At 39.6% G+C, this 17,189-nt stretch overlaps 1 protein-coding gene and 1 pseudogene across 1 annotated transcript in view; one reads left to right on the forward strand and one right to left on the reverse strand.

Annotated features, from left to right (window-relative positions):
- The window catches only part of LOC140237825 (protein ENTREP2-like), a 172,177-nt gene that overhangs the window by 87,715 nt on the left and 67,273 nt on the right, over positions 1 to 17,189 (forward strand). The gene's annotated exons all lie outside the window — the stretch shown is intronic.
- Positions 458 to 3,321, reverse strand: LOC140237990 (uncharacterized; annotated as a pseudogene).

The following is a 17,189-nucleotide window of genomic DNA, read 5'->3' on the forward strand; positions in this document are numbered from 1 at the left end:
TTAGTACCTCCTTTATCATACACAGCTACTTTCAGTGATACACCTGTATTTGTACTTTCCTTTTCACATACATAAAAGCTTTGTAAGAGAATGATTACTGTAAAAGTGGAAATTTTCGCGTTGTTGAAATTTTCGTGCATATTGCGCAACCAAAAAACTAGCGCGAAAATAAAAGTATGTGGATATTTTTGCTTGCCATATATTCCTGTGTGGGATGTCTTGATTCCGTGAAATTAAAATCACGCGAAACTGTTCTTACCCGGCCAAGCGCGAAAATACCCACTGTTACAGTATGTGGAACTTCAAATTTGATGAGGGTAGGTATTTGGTCACATTCTGCCCATCAAAACTTTAGTTTGCCACACAAACCTAGGGCAAATAACATAATTCATAAATGCATAAACTACAATACAGGCTTTAAACGAGAAAGCTAAAACAAAGAATCAGTATACTAGTAGTATGCAGAGGTAGGATTGCTCTTAGATGAATACATGTTCATTATTCACACACATTCTTCACACACTGCATTAGACAAAATAACTTATCAAAACTGACTGACACATCTTCACAGTGGCGGATCCAGGGAGGACCGCAACTGGCGCACACCCCCCCCCCCTTAATTTTTTGTTGAAACAAAAGAAATAAAAAGAAGTTTCTGTAAACAGGTATAAATGCACATATGCTTGGTTTGTGCAACTTTGATCACAATGCAAGCAAGGCTATACATTTGTACCATTTTCAGACAAATCTGCAGTGTCTAGATTTTACATTGTCACTATCACTACCTTCACTTTCCATAATTACATGGTTATCTAAATTTGTAAAATTCCTGCATGTACAACCAGGACCACAATTTTGCCCCTGTTTTTTACATTTGCACTGCTTATTCACACACTTATTTTTCTTACATCAACATTGTCTTGTTAAATATGCAACATTATTTCTTCTTTGTTCACTGTCTCTTGTAAATCCCAAAAAAGTCAGCAAAAGTAGAATCTTTTTCCTGAATAACTGAAAAGCAGCCATATTGAGTGATGTCTGGATACATGAATAGTGGGACATGTCTGGGGCATTTGCCCAGACAGTTCTCACCCAGCATGATTACAACCTGTGAAACCTAAGAGCAGAATGAGGGGGCAGCAGTTGATCTTCATGAGCATTCTACTGACTTGGGGATACACCTTGAGTGTTATACTGACCAAACAAAATGGGTTTAACTAGAATAATAATTTACAGATGCAATCCTGTACAGCATTCAATTTACCAGTTCCTGCGGGAGGGTCATACAAACAAGCTGTAATGGAGCATTTCCGGCATGTTCCATCTCTTGAGCACTCTTGGCGTTGAGCAAGAGCTGACTGGGTTGGTATCCCTGCAGTGACTGGGTTGGTATCCATGCAGTGGCTGGCTTGGTGGGGCATTGTTGGCTTGGGGCAGGGGAGATGGTGTTTGGTTGGTGTCTTCATACACCTTTGGCAAGAAGCTGCTTTTGTGGCACATATCTGGTAAGGGGTTGGTGCTGAAAGGCAAATCAGAGTTTAAAAAATATTCTTCAAGAAGAACTACAATTACATGACAGCCAGAGAAGGATTACAGTCATTCAAGCTACTGCCCATAATTCATTTGACTACTCTTAAAATGTGTACAATTAAATTTCATGACTTAACGTTCAGTGGCATCTTAAATAAGAACATTACACTTTTTCTATTGCTCAATAATCATTAACAAAAATTTACAATACAACTGTACCAACTAAAATTTCAATTTATTAATCCCTGTTTGAGGAACTTGAGTGCAAGTTGAAAAGAGCAAGAATTATAATTTACAGATGCAATCCTGTATCCAATTTACCAGTTCCTGCGGGAGGGTCACACGCTTGGATGTTCTGTCTCTTGAGCACTCTTGGCGTAGAGCAGGAGCTGACTGGGTTGGTGTCCCCGCAGTGGCTGGCTTGGTGGGGCATTGTTGGCTTGGGGCAGGAGATGGTGTTTGGTTGGTGTCTTCATACACCTTTGGCAAGAAGCTGCTTTTGTGGCACACATCTCGCAAGGGGTTGGTGCTGAAAGGTTAATTCAGAGTTCAAAAAATATATATACTTTGAGAAGGACTACAGTACAATTCAATTACACAACAATTATAATTATTCTAAATATTTGTCAGGAATGAAACTAATTGCAAAAATGTATACAACTGGAATTTATACAGTTCAATTCCAATGGCATTTATAAAGGAGAGCATTGTCTTTCTATTGTTCAAAGATCATTATAGAAATTTTACAAAGAGGCAAAAGAAAAAAGTGAAATAGCAACAATTGAGATGAAAATAAAATGACATTTGGCATGAACGTAGTATACGAAACATGCATTTGTCAAGTCTATTAAAACACAGTGGAACCAGAAGTAAATAATATTTCATTTGTCACAAAAACATTGGTACATCACCCCATTGTATTCAAATTGTCAAAATGCTAATGCTACGACTGTGATAGTATGACTAGTATGAGGTGGTACATTATTATGATTGTACATATTCCCATACCATCATAATGTATTTTGAATTCATCAAACTATAGAATGTAGAACTTAACTGTTGGTTCTATTAAAAATAATGATAATAATGATAATAAAATAGTGCAGGGTCTCTGCCAAATACAACAAGGGAAATTGACTGATGTCATGTACATTTTACTAGTAGATCGTACTCTGTCATGATCTATATCGATCTCTGTACTTTTAGTTCTAAAGTAGTAGCGCTAGCTGTGATACGATACCGTGGACGACTATTTTACAGAACAGGACATCTAATTGTACATACGGGACTACGGCCAGTGCGTGCGCGATCAAAACTTGCCACTGCAGAGACAAAATCGAGTCCGGAATTCTCATTAACGTGAAGGTCACGTGACCCTACATGCATACAGATGGCATCGCAAAACCAATATTTTCGGAAATTTGCTTCGACTTTGGGTGCAATTTTGATCACTTCGTTTATTTTTGAGCCAAAATGAGGCTGGTATCAAAATTTCCGCTAGAATCTCATCTATTCAAATAACTGATTAAAATAACCATAGGAGTTGTAGATGGGTCAGGATCCAGCAATGTATCAGTGCATGTCAAAATCAGATTCTATCGCAAGCAGCTTCTTATATCCATTGTATCTCCCTCAAAAAGTGTCAAATTCGGCTAAAAAAAGTATGGAATTAATCGTCATTTATTGGACTACAAGACTTACCCGGTCACGGCTCCGGAAACAGGTTCATGGCAACGTAACAACGAGCGATGTTGGGGATATACATTTTGCGTCGACGAAAAGCCTCGTCGCCAGACACATGCGCAGAATTCCTGCGCGTGGAATAAATTCGGTGGATTTGCTCATTAGCATACGACGCTGCGGACTGACTGTTTAGATATATAACATTGACACTATACATTAAACATGTTGCTGATGAGTTTAAAGAGTTAATGTTTGATGATATGTGCAAGCTAATCTAAGTCTACTCAGGATTCTGTGATCCCAAGACAGAGTGTGCAAGTTCCACTAGTAATATGCTGTAGGTTGAGGGATGCCTTTATAGAGGAAAATCTCACTGCATTGAGGATCTTAAGTGTATGATGTCGTCTTGTACTTGTCTGTGTGTTTCTGCGTGTGTTTGTTTTGGTGGATCTGTGTGTCTGTAAGTCTGTCTCCTCTCTGCAAACACAGAGATACATCACGCCGTCTTCCAGCCATCCATCAGCGGTTCCTCCAACACCCGTCCGTCTTTCCAACGTGCCTACACATTTAATTCAGCCGTGCACACCACTCCGCCAAAGACTTTCATCTCTCATTCAGCAGTCCGTGACATGGATGGCATCTTGAGTCATCTTGGCTATCTCTTTGATTCCGGTCACATCCCCCTCTCCTACCCCCCTCTCCATCTCCCTCCCCATCCTTCCTCCCCCCCCCCCCCCCAAAACCCGCCCGCTCTCCCATCACCATTCCTACCATTACCCCTTTACACTCTCCCCCATAGAGGATGATGATGTAGCATTCAATCAGTGCATTCTGGAAAACATCCAGAGTCAAATGTATAGCCAGCAGCGGCAATTCCCACAATTTGTTCAAGTTTGGGTTGTTGCTGTTTTTCTTTTACCTTCATTCTTGTGAGAAGAGAATGGCTCTGATTTTCTCCATGTTTTTGAATTTGCAATGAAATTAAAATGTCCGGAGACAGATTTGAGCAATTCTTTTTTTTTTCTATTTTTGTACTTTACTTCATGTTTGTGCAAATGAAATAGATTGTCAGTTGCCATGGAGACTGATGGGAATTAAATTTTCGATGTTGTTGTGCACAGCGACCGCAATTTGATGGCTCCCTGCACACTTTCTTGGTATTGGCCCAGAATGCATGGTATTGTTTTGCAAGAATCATTCATAATACTGGTACCACTGGCGATTACTAGTAAATATGAAAACAGATTTGCAGTCGTGCAGTATTCTTAGACGTACAGAACTCTATACCTCTTACCTCTTGACGTTGAATTTAATTTTACCATTACTACAGCTTCAGACTTTAGCTTGCTTTTACTTTTTTTCATCATAAACTTGGTAGGTCATCATTTATGTGAAAGTTGAGATGTATGTTGGTGTTGTTGTAGCTTTCAGTTAAAAAAAAATGATATTGGCACAGCCAAGTTTTAAGTTTCTCAAAATGTCAGGTGAATGTGTACTTTAACAAGAAATTCTTATTCTCAATAGTTTCAAAATTAACTGTGGTTATGAAACTGCGTAAAATTCTTGCGAACAAACAGTCATCTATGTTTGGTCATCTGCTTTGAGATGACCTACATTTCTGAGTTGCCATGGCAATGTGGAGATTAATTGTAAGATCTGTGCAGTATGCTGAGAACACAAAAGTCCTCGAGATTTGACATGACAGGGTTGATGAGCACACAGGCTAATTTGTTTGCGCCAGTGAAATGCACGTACACTCGGCTTGCTTGATCTCATTTGACTCTCTGTTCAGCCGGAGAAGGCAAATTTCTAGCTCTTCTTCATGTTCCTCCCCTAGTTTTTGAAGCATACAACACGTAATGTGATTCATCACGAGCCTTGTCTGGATGGATCGGAGATGAAAAAAGATAACGGCATCCAGGCCGCCTGTCATAGGAAATGTGATTGTTATCTTTAGGCAGACTCTGCTCCCTCAACTCAATACGTAGCACAAATTCTGTAAAAAAAAAAAAAAAAACTGTTAGTAATGAACCAGATAACACTTGATGCAGACTGACTTGTTCCACTGCAGAGCCTACTGCCACACTCCTTGTTTTATATATTTTGAATTTGAATTTGAATTTGAATTTAAATTTGAATTTGAATTTATTTACTATCCAATGCGTTAATGATCAATGTACATGTTTACAAATATGCAGTCACATGGAAAAAGCAATAATAATAGGAACCAGAAAATAGCATGAATGCTAGATGAGTCTGACCCCTTGCAATTCAGGCAGAACAAACAAGTGCTAGATCTTAACTCTTTATGTGCTACTTTTGCATTCCTTACTCAGTCGATGGCTTCTTAAGTTTGCATATTTTGCTCAAATGCACGACCCTGCCCAAACCAATAGATAAATTGCCAAATGCCACAGTACAGTGGTCACTTTTAATTCCGTTCCTCACACAATACCTAGCATTGTGTTGTGATTGAATACTGTTGTTCCCTAGGGTGTTTTTTTTTTTGGAATAAATTCTTATTTTTTTGTGCCTGCCAAACATACTATTGTGTCTGCCAAAGTCATGCCTTCAAGGGCTTGATGGCATTTGCATCTGCAACAATTGCTTCCATGATATATCTTCACGCTGTTGTAAACCCAAACATAAATTCTACCCACAAACATAACCGTACCCCTAATCTTAATCCTTACATCAATAACTAAACCTAAAAGCCTATCACACCCCTTACACGAATCCTAAGTCCGTGGAGAAAATGGACCGGAGCAATTGTCACAGGAGCAGATGTCATGTCACTACCTTCAAGACCCAGACAATAATGTAGCTACTGGCCATATGCTAGAAAAATAATCATGACACATTTTAGCTTTGTCATTCAATTTACTTTGCAGCAAAGCTTGGAATTTTCTCTACAATATTGCATACTGCATGTCTAGCATAAACACTTCTAATAAAAAGTTACATGGCTCTGAAAAACAATGGGTTCCAGAAATGCTTATGTGTTGTGGTCTCGGAATAATGTGGCACACATAGATTTAATATGTACCATTATGTGTCAAAGAATAAATAAGTGGAGAAAGAAATCACGGCTGAAAACCATTGTAAAGAACTATATCCTACCAGAGGGGGAAATATGATAAGGGCAATTTGTACCTTTAATTTACATGTCCTAAAAACTTGTGCAACAAACAAATCAACGAAAGCAGATGTAAGGGTTAATCTTACCACACTAGAGTGTTCTATTCCTTGGTGCCCACCAGTATCATTACTTGATTTCTGATGTGTGGTTTTGGTGTTATATGTTGGGTTTTCTCTCTGAAGTTGACCTTGTACAATGCATTTCTTTTATTTTTGGTCAGGTCACATGTAGGTCATCTATGCTGTCTTCCTTAGATGTGAAACTAATACAGTGTGTCATTCTTGAGCTATTCTTGTCATGTTATAAATGTGATAGCACACCATCCAAAATTTATCACGCGTTCCTTCTACGAGTCTGTATCAGACTCTAGGCAGTTGACATAGTGTATTGTGAAATGAATCTGAATGTTAAATACGATGATTGAAATGAAATGTTCATCACAGCTATACCTGTGTCAATTTTCATAAAGAAAGCTCTATGTCCTGATCTTTGTATGGTTCTTCAAGAAGGGGAAAGGGATAAAATGGGAGCTGTGTGTATGTAGTGTAGTGTTGTATGTGTAAGGAAGTGGAAAGCTAAGATGTTTAGTTACATAGTAGTTCATGGATATTGGCACTATCTACCAATGGCTTTTTCTCTGCACATACGTACATGTATCTGCTCTATTTTAGGTGCTGGCAGTCACATTTTCCCCCCATTATCACAAAAATGTGCAGATCCATGTTCCTACAATATCCTCAGCACAGAGTGATACAGATGCGCATTTGAGGGATGAAATAGTGTATACGCTGTTATTTTCGTGTACAGATATATTCGCAAATGAGGTCGTCATAGACATTTTTGTGAGATGTTGTTTTCGCGAATTGACGCCGAGGCTAGAGTAAATGCAGTGTTACCCTAGCGTATGGAGACATTTTCATGTGTTGTTAAATTGTGATCTAACCGTGATTCGCAAAATTTGCGAAAATTAAACCCTTGCAAAAATAGCAGCCTATACACTAATGACTTATGTCAAATACTGTAGCAGCGCTGTGGTTGGTTGCTCATTTTTTGTGTAGTCTGTCACAGAAATCGGTCACGCTAGAAACATATGAAAAATATTAATGTCTTCAATGATGTCAAGATGCTAATCTTGGCATGACATTTCCACAAGAGACATACAGTATGTGTACATGGGTTTTGATAACCAAGTCTATATCTTGTGCTCATCACATCCATATCATAACATCTCTTGTCACTGTCGTCGATTGTGTATTCCAAGCCACATTTGTAACTCGGCCTGGTGGTACGTGGGGGGAGTTTCCAATTACAGAGATGTACAGCCCAGTCCCACCAAGAAGAAACACAGTTTGCCTGCTACACTGGTATCTACTTGACTGAATATCATTTTTTTTTTTAATTCCTCTGGCATCCTGTATTCCTCAATTTCTAGCCAAATACTCTAAGTTTATGATCTCCAAACAACAACAACAATATAAAAGGATTTTCATTTATCATTTATGACATTCATGTTAGCTTTCGGCGTTTATCCTTGCAGGTCAAATACAGTTTACCAGGAAATGAAATTAAGGAAATATGTGTTTTAGAAAGTTTTATTGTGGCATTAACTCGTTGAGGACAAGTCCCAAGTATAAGGATAAGGGTCTATGGGAAATGCGTGTTGTAGCAAAATCAGCCCGTCCTCAACAGGTTAAGGTAATTTTTACCACACCTGTAAAAAAGAACAAAAAAACAAAACAAAAACATGCTTTATTTCCATGGTTTATTTTCAGGACCATTCACAGTGACTAACAAGTGAAAACTTCAGTCTTCAAAATGAAAATCAAGAATCGTCAGGAAAGGCTAAATACCTTAACTAAAAATATGATATTCTTCTCATGCATATTTAGCAGATTTAGAGAGAAAGGGAGAGATGGGAGGGGAGTGGTGTACTTGGTTCCCAAGTTGTCCTTCGTAAGTCTATCTTTACTTTGCTAAAAATGTCATTAAAGAAGTGACATACAGTCCTCAAGCTGAGTGTGTGTTGAAATGATGTCATTATCAGTGGCGGATTGAGTTGGAGGCACACTGGGCATGCGCCCCCCTTTATTATTTTTTTAAGCAAAAAAAAATTAAAAGAAAAAAATGGAGGGGGTGCATGCACCCCCCTTTAATTTTGTGAAGGCATGCTCCCACCCCCCCCCCCTTTTACAGAATTCCTGGGTCTGCCCCTGATTAACATGACTTTATTAACCCTTTTTTATGTGCCCAGACTTTACTTGCCAGGCTATCTTCACCAGCATTCAGTAATCCATCCAAACTTTACTTTTAATAGTTATATGGGTTAGGAAAGCTCATGTGTAGCAATGTGCTACAGTCCAACAGAAAGGCCAAGGTTACACAATATAGCTATAAGGAGGAGTAGGTAGTTTTCATACATTGACAATTTGTTTGCAGACATCTCTGTGCCAATCAGTGAAGAAAATTGGTGCAGAAAGTGCCCGAGGATGCTTGCCAGCTGGTAAACAAAACGCAGTTAAAGCAAGGCAGGCTATTTTTCTCAGCGTAATCCAGATTCCTCGGTGTAACAGTTTAGGACACTTTGACAGGATGATTAGCCTTTATAGGCTGTGCTGCCTTAGGTAACACCATGAGCCATGTGTCATTGCCTTACATGTCTTCTAGCTTGTGCTCAAATAGCTTAGCCTTATTTTCAGGCTGTGTTCTTTTGTTTTCAACCTCGAGTTACAGCTGAATGAGCTATACAGAATAAGGAAAAGAAGAATGCATTAGATATTAATTTCTGCCTTTAATTAATGTCTGCCTTTAACTACCACAGAGGATGTTATACAAAGACCCCGTTTACAGTGCGGGGCCGGGCTCGGCCGCGGCTCGGCCGTGGCCGAGTCCGGCCTCAATTGCGCGGCCGAGCCTCGCAATTTTGTCCGTTTACACTGCTGGGCTCGGCCGCGCTTTTGATTCAAACCTTTCAATATTTTGTCGTAGTGGCGCTCTGCTTGTAAACAAACGTAATTTGGTATTGTCTGGTTTTCAGACCCTTTGCCAAATGAATTCCGTGGCGACGAAGTCGCCGTTCGGGCAAAGGCCTTTGCCGAAGGAAAAAATCCTTTGCAGGACAAAACCACCTTAAACTATACTAGTTTTCCACGTTGAGGGGGTTAATATCGTGAATAGCGAAAGATACAGGCAGAGGGTTTGGAAGCCAGACTAAAATTGGCCGCGCAATTGGCCGCGCATTTGGCCCAGTTTGCGTTTACACCAAGAAGAGGCCGGGCTCGGCCGCGGCCGAGCCGCGGCCGAGACCACCTCCAGAGCGAGGCCAAATGCGAGGCCAATTTTGGCCTCACATTTGGCCTTTTGCGCGTTTACACTGAAGCGGGGCTGGGCTCGGCCGCGGCCGAGCCGCGGCCGAGCCTCGCACTGTAAACGGGGTCTATGTGTGATTGTGACTGTGGCATATACCTCAAACCATGCCACACATTCTCCATTGCCCTAACCTGAAGGAACAGTGTAGCCTAAACGGCCCAATGGCTGCAAATGAGAAGGCTCCGTGATGTGACAAGACCTGGCCAAATATCTAATGACTATGTAGATATTGGATATGAGGAAGGAGAAGAAGTACCACAGATATTGCAGACACTATTTGAAAAATGAAAACAAACTGAAGACAAGGTCATGTAGATATTAATTCAAAGTAAGTGGTATGATTTGTGATATCAAATAGGTAATTATAGAGCTACATTTGCAGGAAGTGTCTCAAAGTTGTAGTATTTTGTAGTGAATAAACAGTCTAGCATGGTATTCTATCTTCAAGTACTTTTGCAACGTTGTTTTCCTCTTTTGTTGTTGCTGTGAAACCCTGTGTTGTTACACTGACCGAGATCTGTCAGTGACTGAAGAGTCCGAGTTGGAGGTACAGTCTGAGTTGGAGGACAGTATAGCCAGGTATGAAGGACTAGTTTACTAGTCGCCAGCCCCTTCAACTTCACCAGGGGGGTGTTTCATCAACGAGTTCGTCGGAGGTTTTCACCGACGAATTTGCTATCAGCCAATCAGACGCAAGGATTTACACTGACAACTGTTACAAGCTAATGAAATCCTTGGTCTGATTGGCTGATAGCAAATTTGTCGGTGAAATCTCCGACGAACTCGTTGATGAAACGCCCCCCAGGAGACATCCTTGACTGAGAGAGTATCAAATGTCGCTGATTTCATTCAAATTTATTCCAACAGGTTAACCCTCTTCCCCTGCCACCCCAAGAAGGCAAACATTTTCTCTTCTTGACTTTCACCGTCCCTCCGACTTCACCCTTCCCCTTTCTATCCTTCTCTCAGTCATTTCTTTTCTCACTTTATCTCTTTTTCTTTCTTTCTGTCTTTATTTAGCTATACAAATATCTGTCATAGTATATCTCTAGCCATCTCTCTCTCTTTCTCTCTCTCTGTTTCTATTTTTCTGTCTCTATATTATATCTACCTCTTTTTCTGTCTCTATGTGTCTCTGTCTGTCCATTTGTAAGTCTGTCACTCTATATCTGTCTGTTTCCTCTTTGTCCCTGTCTCTCCCTTCTCTCTGTCTCTTGATGTATATCTCTGTGTCTGTTTTTCTCTGTCTGTCAATTCTGTTTGTCTGTCTCTCTCCTTATATATCCCTTTATTTCTGTCTGTCTGTCTGTCTGTCTATCTGTCGTTTTCTGTGTCTGTCTCTCTGTTATCCTGTAACAATGCAGACGAGTATTCAAAGATGATACAGCCATCTCTAATCTGTTTTTGTTGCTTGTGAGCCTTTGATGTACATTGTGTCTAGATAGTGTAACTTCTCTGCAACCTTTTTTTTTTCACCTTCACCTTTTTCTCTCTTTTTTTTCCCCCTCTTGATGATGATAAGCAATGCCAGAGCTACTAAGTTTCCTTCTCCTCCCCGGACTTTCCTAGATCTCTCTGAATAGCTCAGTAATGGTTCTATGAGGCAGACACATGCTTGACATTACATTTCTAATGGGGAAAAAGAGTGCTTGGAAATGACAGCAACTGAAGATTGTGTGTTCACATCTTCTGTTGATCCTTGTAACCATGCCTTTGTTAGTACATCATCTGTAAAACCTCATCTGTTGGCTTAAATTTATATCAGTGAATTCTTTCAATCATTTCTGATTAAATGATAACAAGCTAGTGCCAAAATGAGAGGTTTGGTTGTTTATTTATTCATTTTCCATCTGAAAAGATGGCTGGATAGCCCATATTCAGCTATGCTAAGCTGGTCTTCCATGGGGTCCGGTTGGATGTGAGGCAGGACCACTTCACCGGGCTAAACACCCTGCTCTTTGCAATGAATGAATGAAGCGGGATCGTTAACGTGCATGAGTTGTGACTCTCTCACATGCAGGACCTCCATCTTATGTCCTATCAGAGGTGAAATGAGACAGATGAAAACAATGTGATCTATGAGATATTCGCGACTGTATTTTTACAGCTGAACCACAGTATATGTAGTAAGCTTAGTATAGTTGCTTTTAATAGAAGGGCATAATTATTCATCCAATCACAATTGTCTGTTTTTGTCAATGTATGTATGCTTTCTCTCTGTCACATTGTAAAGGTAGAAGTGTATTCTATAAGTAACAAAAACAACAGCAAAAGCTTTCCTATCCCTTCTAACTATTAACTACCCCTCTCCCTCTCCCCCCCCCCAAAAAAAAAAAAAAAAAAATATATATATATATATATACTACAAAAAAAAAAAATATAAAAGTGAACAATGAGCCAGAATATCATGTCTGGTCTATTCCCCATAATTTCCCAAGGACCGGATCTCCCAGTGATGTATTTCCAGACTTGATCGCTCCCGGCAGTCACTGGTATAGACATAAAGATGAGTAAATGGCAGACGTGTCTCTTTCATATTCATTGTTATCATCAATATTCCATGTGTCCATTTTCACCTCTCATGGGCTTTTGTCGTGAGGTGTTGCAAAGTGCAGATTTTAGTGCTGGTTTTGAAATGGACGAGATATCCCAAAAAGAGTGATTCTCATGAAGTGTGGGACCCACACTTTGTTACGATTGCTTTGTTTTACTTTGTTTTTGAATGTTTCAGTCATTCTAAACCTGATTTTCATCAAATAAACTTTGAATTCCTCTTAAAATGGTATGCTCTGTACTATATCATAAGTTTTTTCTTGGTATCTCGCAAAAAGTTAAAAGCCCAATTCTCATCTCCACCAATACTGTACCATCCCTTTAACCCTTTCTGTACCAGGGACATTGGACAGTGTGTACAATGCTATTTGTTTTTCTGTGCCAATTGCCACTTGAAGCACGCAAGGGTTAAACTGTAGAACATTGCGAGGCAAACACAACACACCATGTATGCTGGCTGTACCTCAGTCATCTACTGAGCATTCTGTACCATTACCATTTTCCCCTTTCTCTCCGCTTGGAGTGCTTCTTGCATTGATTAGCACGTCCAGGATTTTTTTTTTTTTTTTTTTTTTAAAGATCCAGATTATAATCAGGCTAATGGTGTTTTTATATGGTTCATTATCAGTTGAGCATAGTGTTAGTTTCATAATCTGATGTCAAAAGACCTTGTCAGAATTTTGCATAACCTGCATACCTGGTGTACCTGCACCTTCACTTTATAATGAGTTTGTTACATTAGACTAATTTGATGGGTAAATTTTCCAGGATACTGAAGCATTTGATAGTTGTATGTAAATCCAATCTTCATGAGAGCTTAAGCTGTGACTTTGCCATATGATATGAATGTGTGCTATCTTCTGATTTGGTAAATTTGTCCTCGAGTAGCATTCTTTTTTTGTGTGTGTGTGGATTTTTTTTTTGTTTACATATCAATCTGTCATGAATATCACAAAATGACTTTTGATTCATCCTCTCCCCCACTATTCCATCTCTCATTCTCTCTCTGCTCCTGTGTATCTCTCTGGTATTTGTTTTCTTCTCCTTCTTAACACACATTCTTTACCCCAGGATACCTAATCTACCCCCTGCGCCCTCTCACTGTTAAACTTGAAAGGTGGATTAGACTTTAAAATGACTACCTTCAGTGCTGGCTTTCTATGTCGTCTGTTTGCAGGCGATGTCCTCCTCGTAGATGTCTCATTCCTTATTCCAGTCCATCCTCGCCTTCGATGGAATGGAATTCTCATGGCTAGCTAGCTCTTGCTCCATGGTCTCACCTTTGACCCTCTCTCATGCTATGTATATACATGTACTGCCGTGAAGTCCATCCAGAGTGTCCACGTTTCAGATGGTCAAGACAAATAGACCGACAAAAAGCCACAGTCCAACTCCGTGTGGACATTCAGTTGCTGATGACTTCAGTCTAGCTTTGCAGAGAAATGTGTTTAGTTGTGGTATAGGAAATGATGATAGATTACATTTTATCAGTGATATATAAAAATATACACCCATAGATACTGTTTTTGTGCAGATGACTACATGAAATATAGCAAATGATAGTGATTGTGAAACCTTTGTTTAGGAGAACTCATCATGTTCAATTATGGATCAGAGTCAATTATAGTTTATACACCTACCTGAGTATATTAGGGATTGGTCTTTGCCAGGTTTAAAATAGTAGCATTAATGCATTAAAAAAACAAACAAACAAACAAACCCCCCTGATAATCAGTAGTATTCATTTTATGATAATTGGTCATCATGCTGTAATTTTTAGAGTGTTAGAAGGGTCTTCAGCAAGTAGATAAATGTTTGTTAATACCTACTCAAACCTTCAGGAACAAACCAACTACTTGAGTCCTGGATTTCCAATAAATAGCAAAATCATATTTTACACTAAGAGAAAAAAAAAAATCCCCAAAGCAACAAAACACTGAGATGGATCGGTCTTCTTCAAAAGGGACTTGCATGTGGTCCACAATGTGAAGTGTACCATTCATGTTTAATTGTCCATGGTTAGCAATAGCAGTATGCACCTGCTAATATCCAGGGATGTGTGTCCTGCTCTACACACAGTTTAACTGTTGGCACGGTCTGAGTGAATCATGGACATCACAACTGCCTCCTTATAGCAGGCAATGTAGAGCAATAAGAAACCTAAACTCAATTTGCGACTACTAGTGCTCTAGATAGGTAATCGCCTGTCAGTTCTCTGTGTATAAATTATTGCTCATCGCCATCACTATTTGTTTTGCACAGCGAGCTAGCAGTTGACATGTTTTGCTGACAATTGCATGTTATGTGGGGCAAACCATGAGGGGCCAGTGTCATTGCCAGTATTTAGGGTTTGTTATAGGGACAGGCCACCATACCCTGTTTGCACCCTTCTCTACTTGTGAGGAAGTGTAGTGGGATCTTCTCTGTGCAGGAGTTGTATGTCTCTTTTACATGCTGAATCTCCATGTTATAATGGCATACTCTACTCTGTCTGAGGGACTGCGTGTTCTGTCTCATACTAATTGACAATCGTGATAACACATAACATTGCTCAGCTAGGTTTGAACCTGAGACGTTTGATCGCAAACTCACATGCTACAGACTGAGCCACCTCACTGCTTTACTTTGTTACCTTGGTAACAGCAACATTTACACTGTATCATGTTGAGGAAGAGAGGTTTGCACTTATTATGTTATCATGTTGCACTGATTGTTGATGTTTTTATTTCATAAGCTAGAGCAGTACAGAGTTAGGTCCAGCAGATGGCAATCTTACTAAAATCAAGTACAAATGTATGTGAAATTAAAAGAGTAGAAGCAATCAAAGTAAAATTTCTGTGAGAATTTGAAAAACATACAAAAATAATAATTTGACTTTAAAGTTGTAGCAAAATGTAGATATACTGTAAAATCAGAAACATTCAAGGCATGAAGCTTTCTTGAATTGCCACTGACTTTCTGTGTAACATTTTGATAAAATATTTTATATGCATTTTACTTATGCAAAGTTTGGCTCCTCATGAAATTTGTGGCAGTTTTATGCACGTGATAATTTCTGGCTTTATGGTAGTAATATCAGGAGATATTTCACTAATATTTAACGTCCTGAATGATGCCCTTAAAAAGATCTTCATCCTTTATGAACACAACACACTTACTACAGTGACCAGATACTGGTTTGTACTCAAACACACCCTCCTCTACCTAGGAAGTAGATCCTGTGTTGCCTAGCAACATAACTCAGTATGCACTTAATGGAATAGTAGATGAATAATATATTCCTTTGCAGTTAAAATCATCGCCCCTTCACATGAAAAAGCCTCTAGGTGGAGGAAGTTTGATTTTATAGGAAATAAGAGTTGGCACCACCACTGTCTTTTAACAGGAAATAATGTCTGCTTTTTTATTGCATCAAGATCAATAATGAAATGGCCTAATGGTACTGTGTAGAGTTATGGGTATAAAATGAAGTTCAATGGTGTTGCAACTGGGGAGCGAAATATTGGGTTGATACTCACAATATTTCTCTTTATGAGCAAATGTGTTGACCTGAGGGAGTGATGCCATTTTCCCCTTGGAACCTGTAGAATTTGAAGCCAGAATAAAGTATACATTCTTCATGAAGCGAAGATGGTGCACATTATTAGGAAGACTCATATTCATAGATGGAGATGAGAGCATGACCTGTTTGAGAAAGAAAATGGACAGACATAAGAGGATGCAAGCACACCCCCTACATACATACATACGTACATACATACGTACACACATACAATCTACATGTCTGTGTAGATGGAGAGATTTGTATGCGATCACACACACACACACACACACACTCGCACATGTACATACACACACAGATATGTTTATATTACAGTTGTATGTTTATATCGCCATGTACATCTATTCAGTCCTTCACACACATACCGTTGTAGCTGTACTGTTGTACCTGTTTTCTCAATTTCGTGACTTGTCACCTTGTCTCCTAAATGCAAGGAGACGGCATACATTAGCCATCTAAAAGAGACAAGAGATAGGGAGACACATCCATCGCAATGATTATCATGCATGATGATCATCAGCCCCAGTAAGTGACTTGCACCAGGGATGAGCTGCCAAACTGTCTCCCATCACTCCGGTGCTCACGTGTGGTGTGCGTCGCGATGCTGGCTGGCCAGACGAATTCCCCACTTCCTCCAAGGAGCTAGAAAAAAAAAGGAAGAAAGACCTTCAACAGTTTGGTCCGCCATGATATATCGCTTCCCCCAATCAGGGATGAAAGCTTCAATCTTCTAGCAATGATGCCTGCCTATTTTTTCTTTTTTTCACCCTTATATCTCCCTTCCCTTCTCTCCCTCTTTCTCTTTCTCTGTATCTCTTTCAGAGAAGATGATAAATCTTCCGGGGGAGATTGGTATTGCCTGTGTATGTCACAGCCTAGCTGCTGAATGTGGCCATGAAATGTAAACATTTTCTTGTGTTGCATTACTCTCCTCATTCCACATCTAAGCGAGATATCCTATGATTGCCTCACTGCTCATTTCGTCTCCCGTCTATGTCCCCGAGACAATGTTTACCTGCCTTGTTGCCCTCGGCAACGAGTTATCCCAGGGAAAACGATCTGTGGGGTTTCTCATTTCCGATCTCGTTCTGTTGGAATCATTGCTACATCTGGATTGTATGTTTCGGTTTTGGGGAATCAAAGTGGTTTGGAAGCCTTGAGCCTGGTTTAAAATAGCCAGTGATCATCAGAATCTCTTTTGGAATCATGTTTATGTCCTCAAAAGCATATTGATAGAGTTGGAGAGAAGTTTTTCTTGTAAGGGGATCAATAATGCTGCGCAACTTGGTCGAGCTAAATTTGATTTTATGAGTTTATCTGACATGGATACAACTTAAGAAGACAGAATAAACTGAC

This window comes from Diadema setosum, chromosome 14 (assembly GCF_964275005.1).
Source record: "Diadema setosum chromosome 14, eeDiaSeto1, whole genome shotgun sequence".
NCBI classification, from domain to species: Eukaryota; Metazoa; Echinodermata; class Echinoidea; order Diadematoida; family Diadematidae; genus Diadema; species Diadema setosum.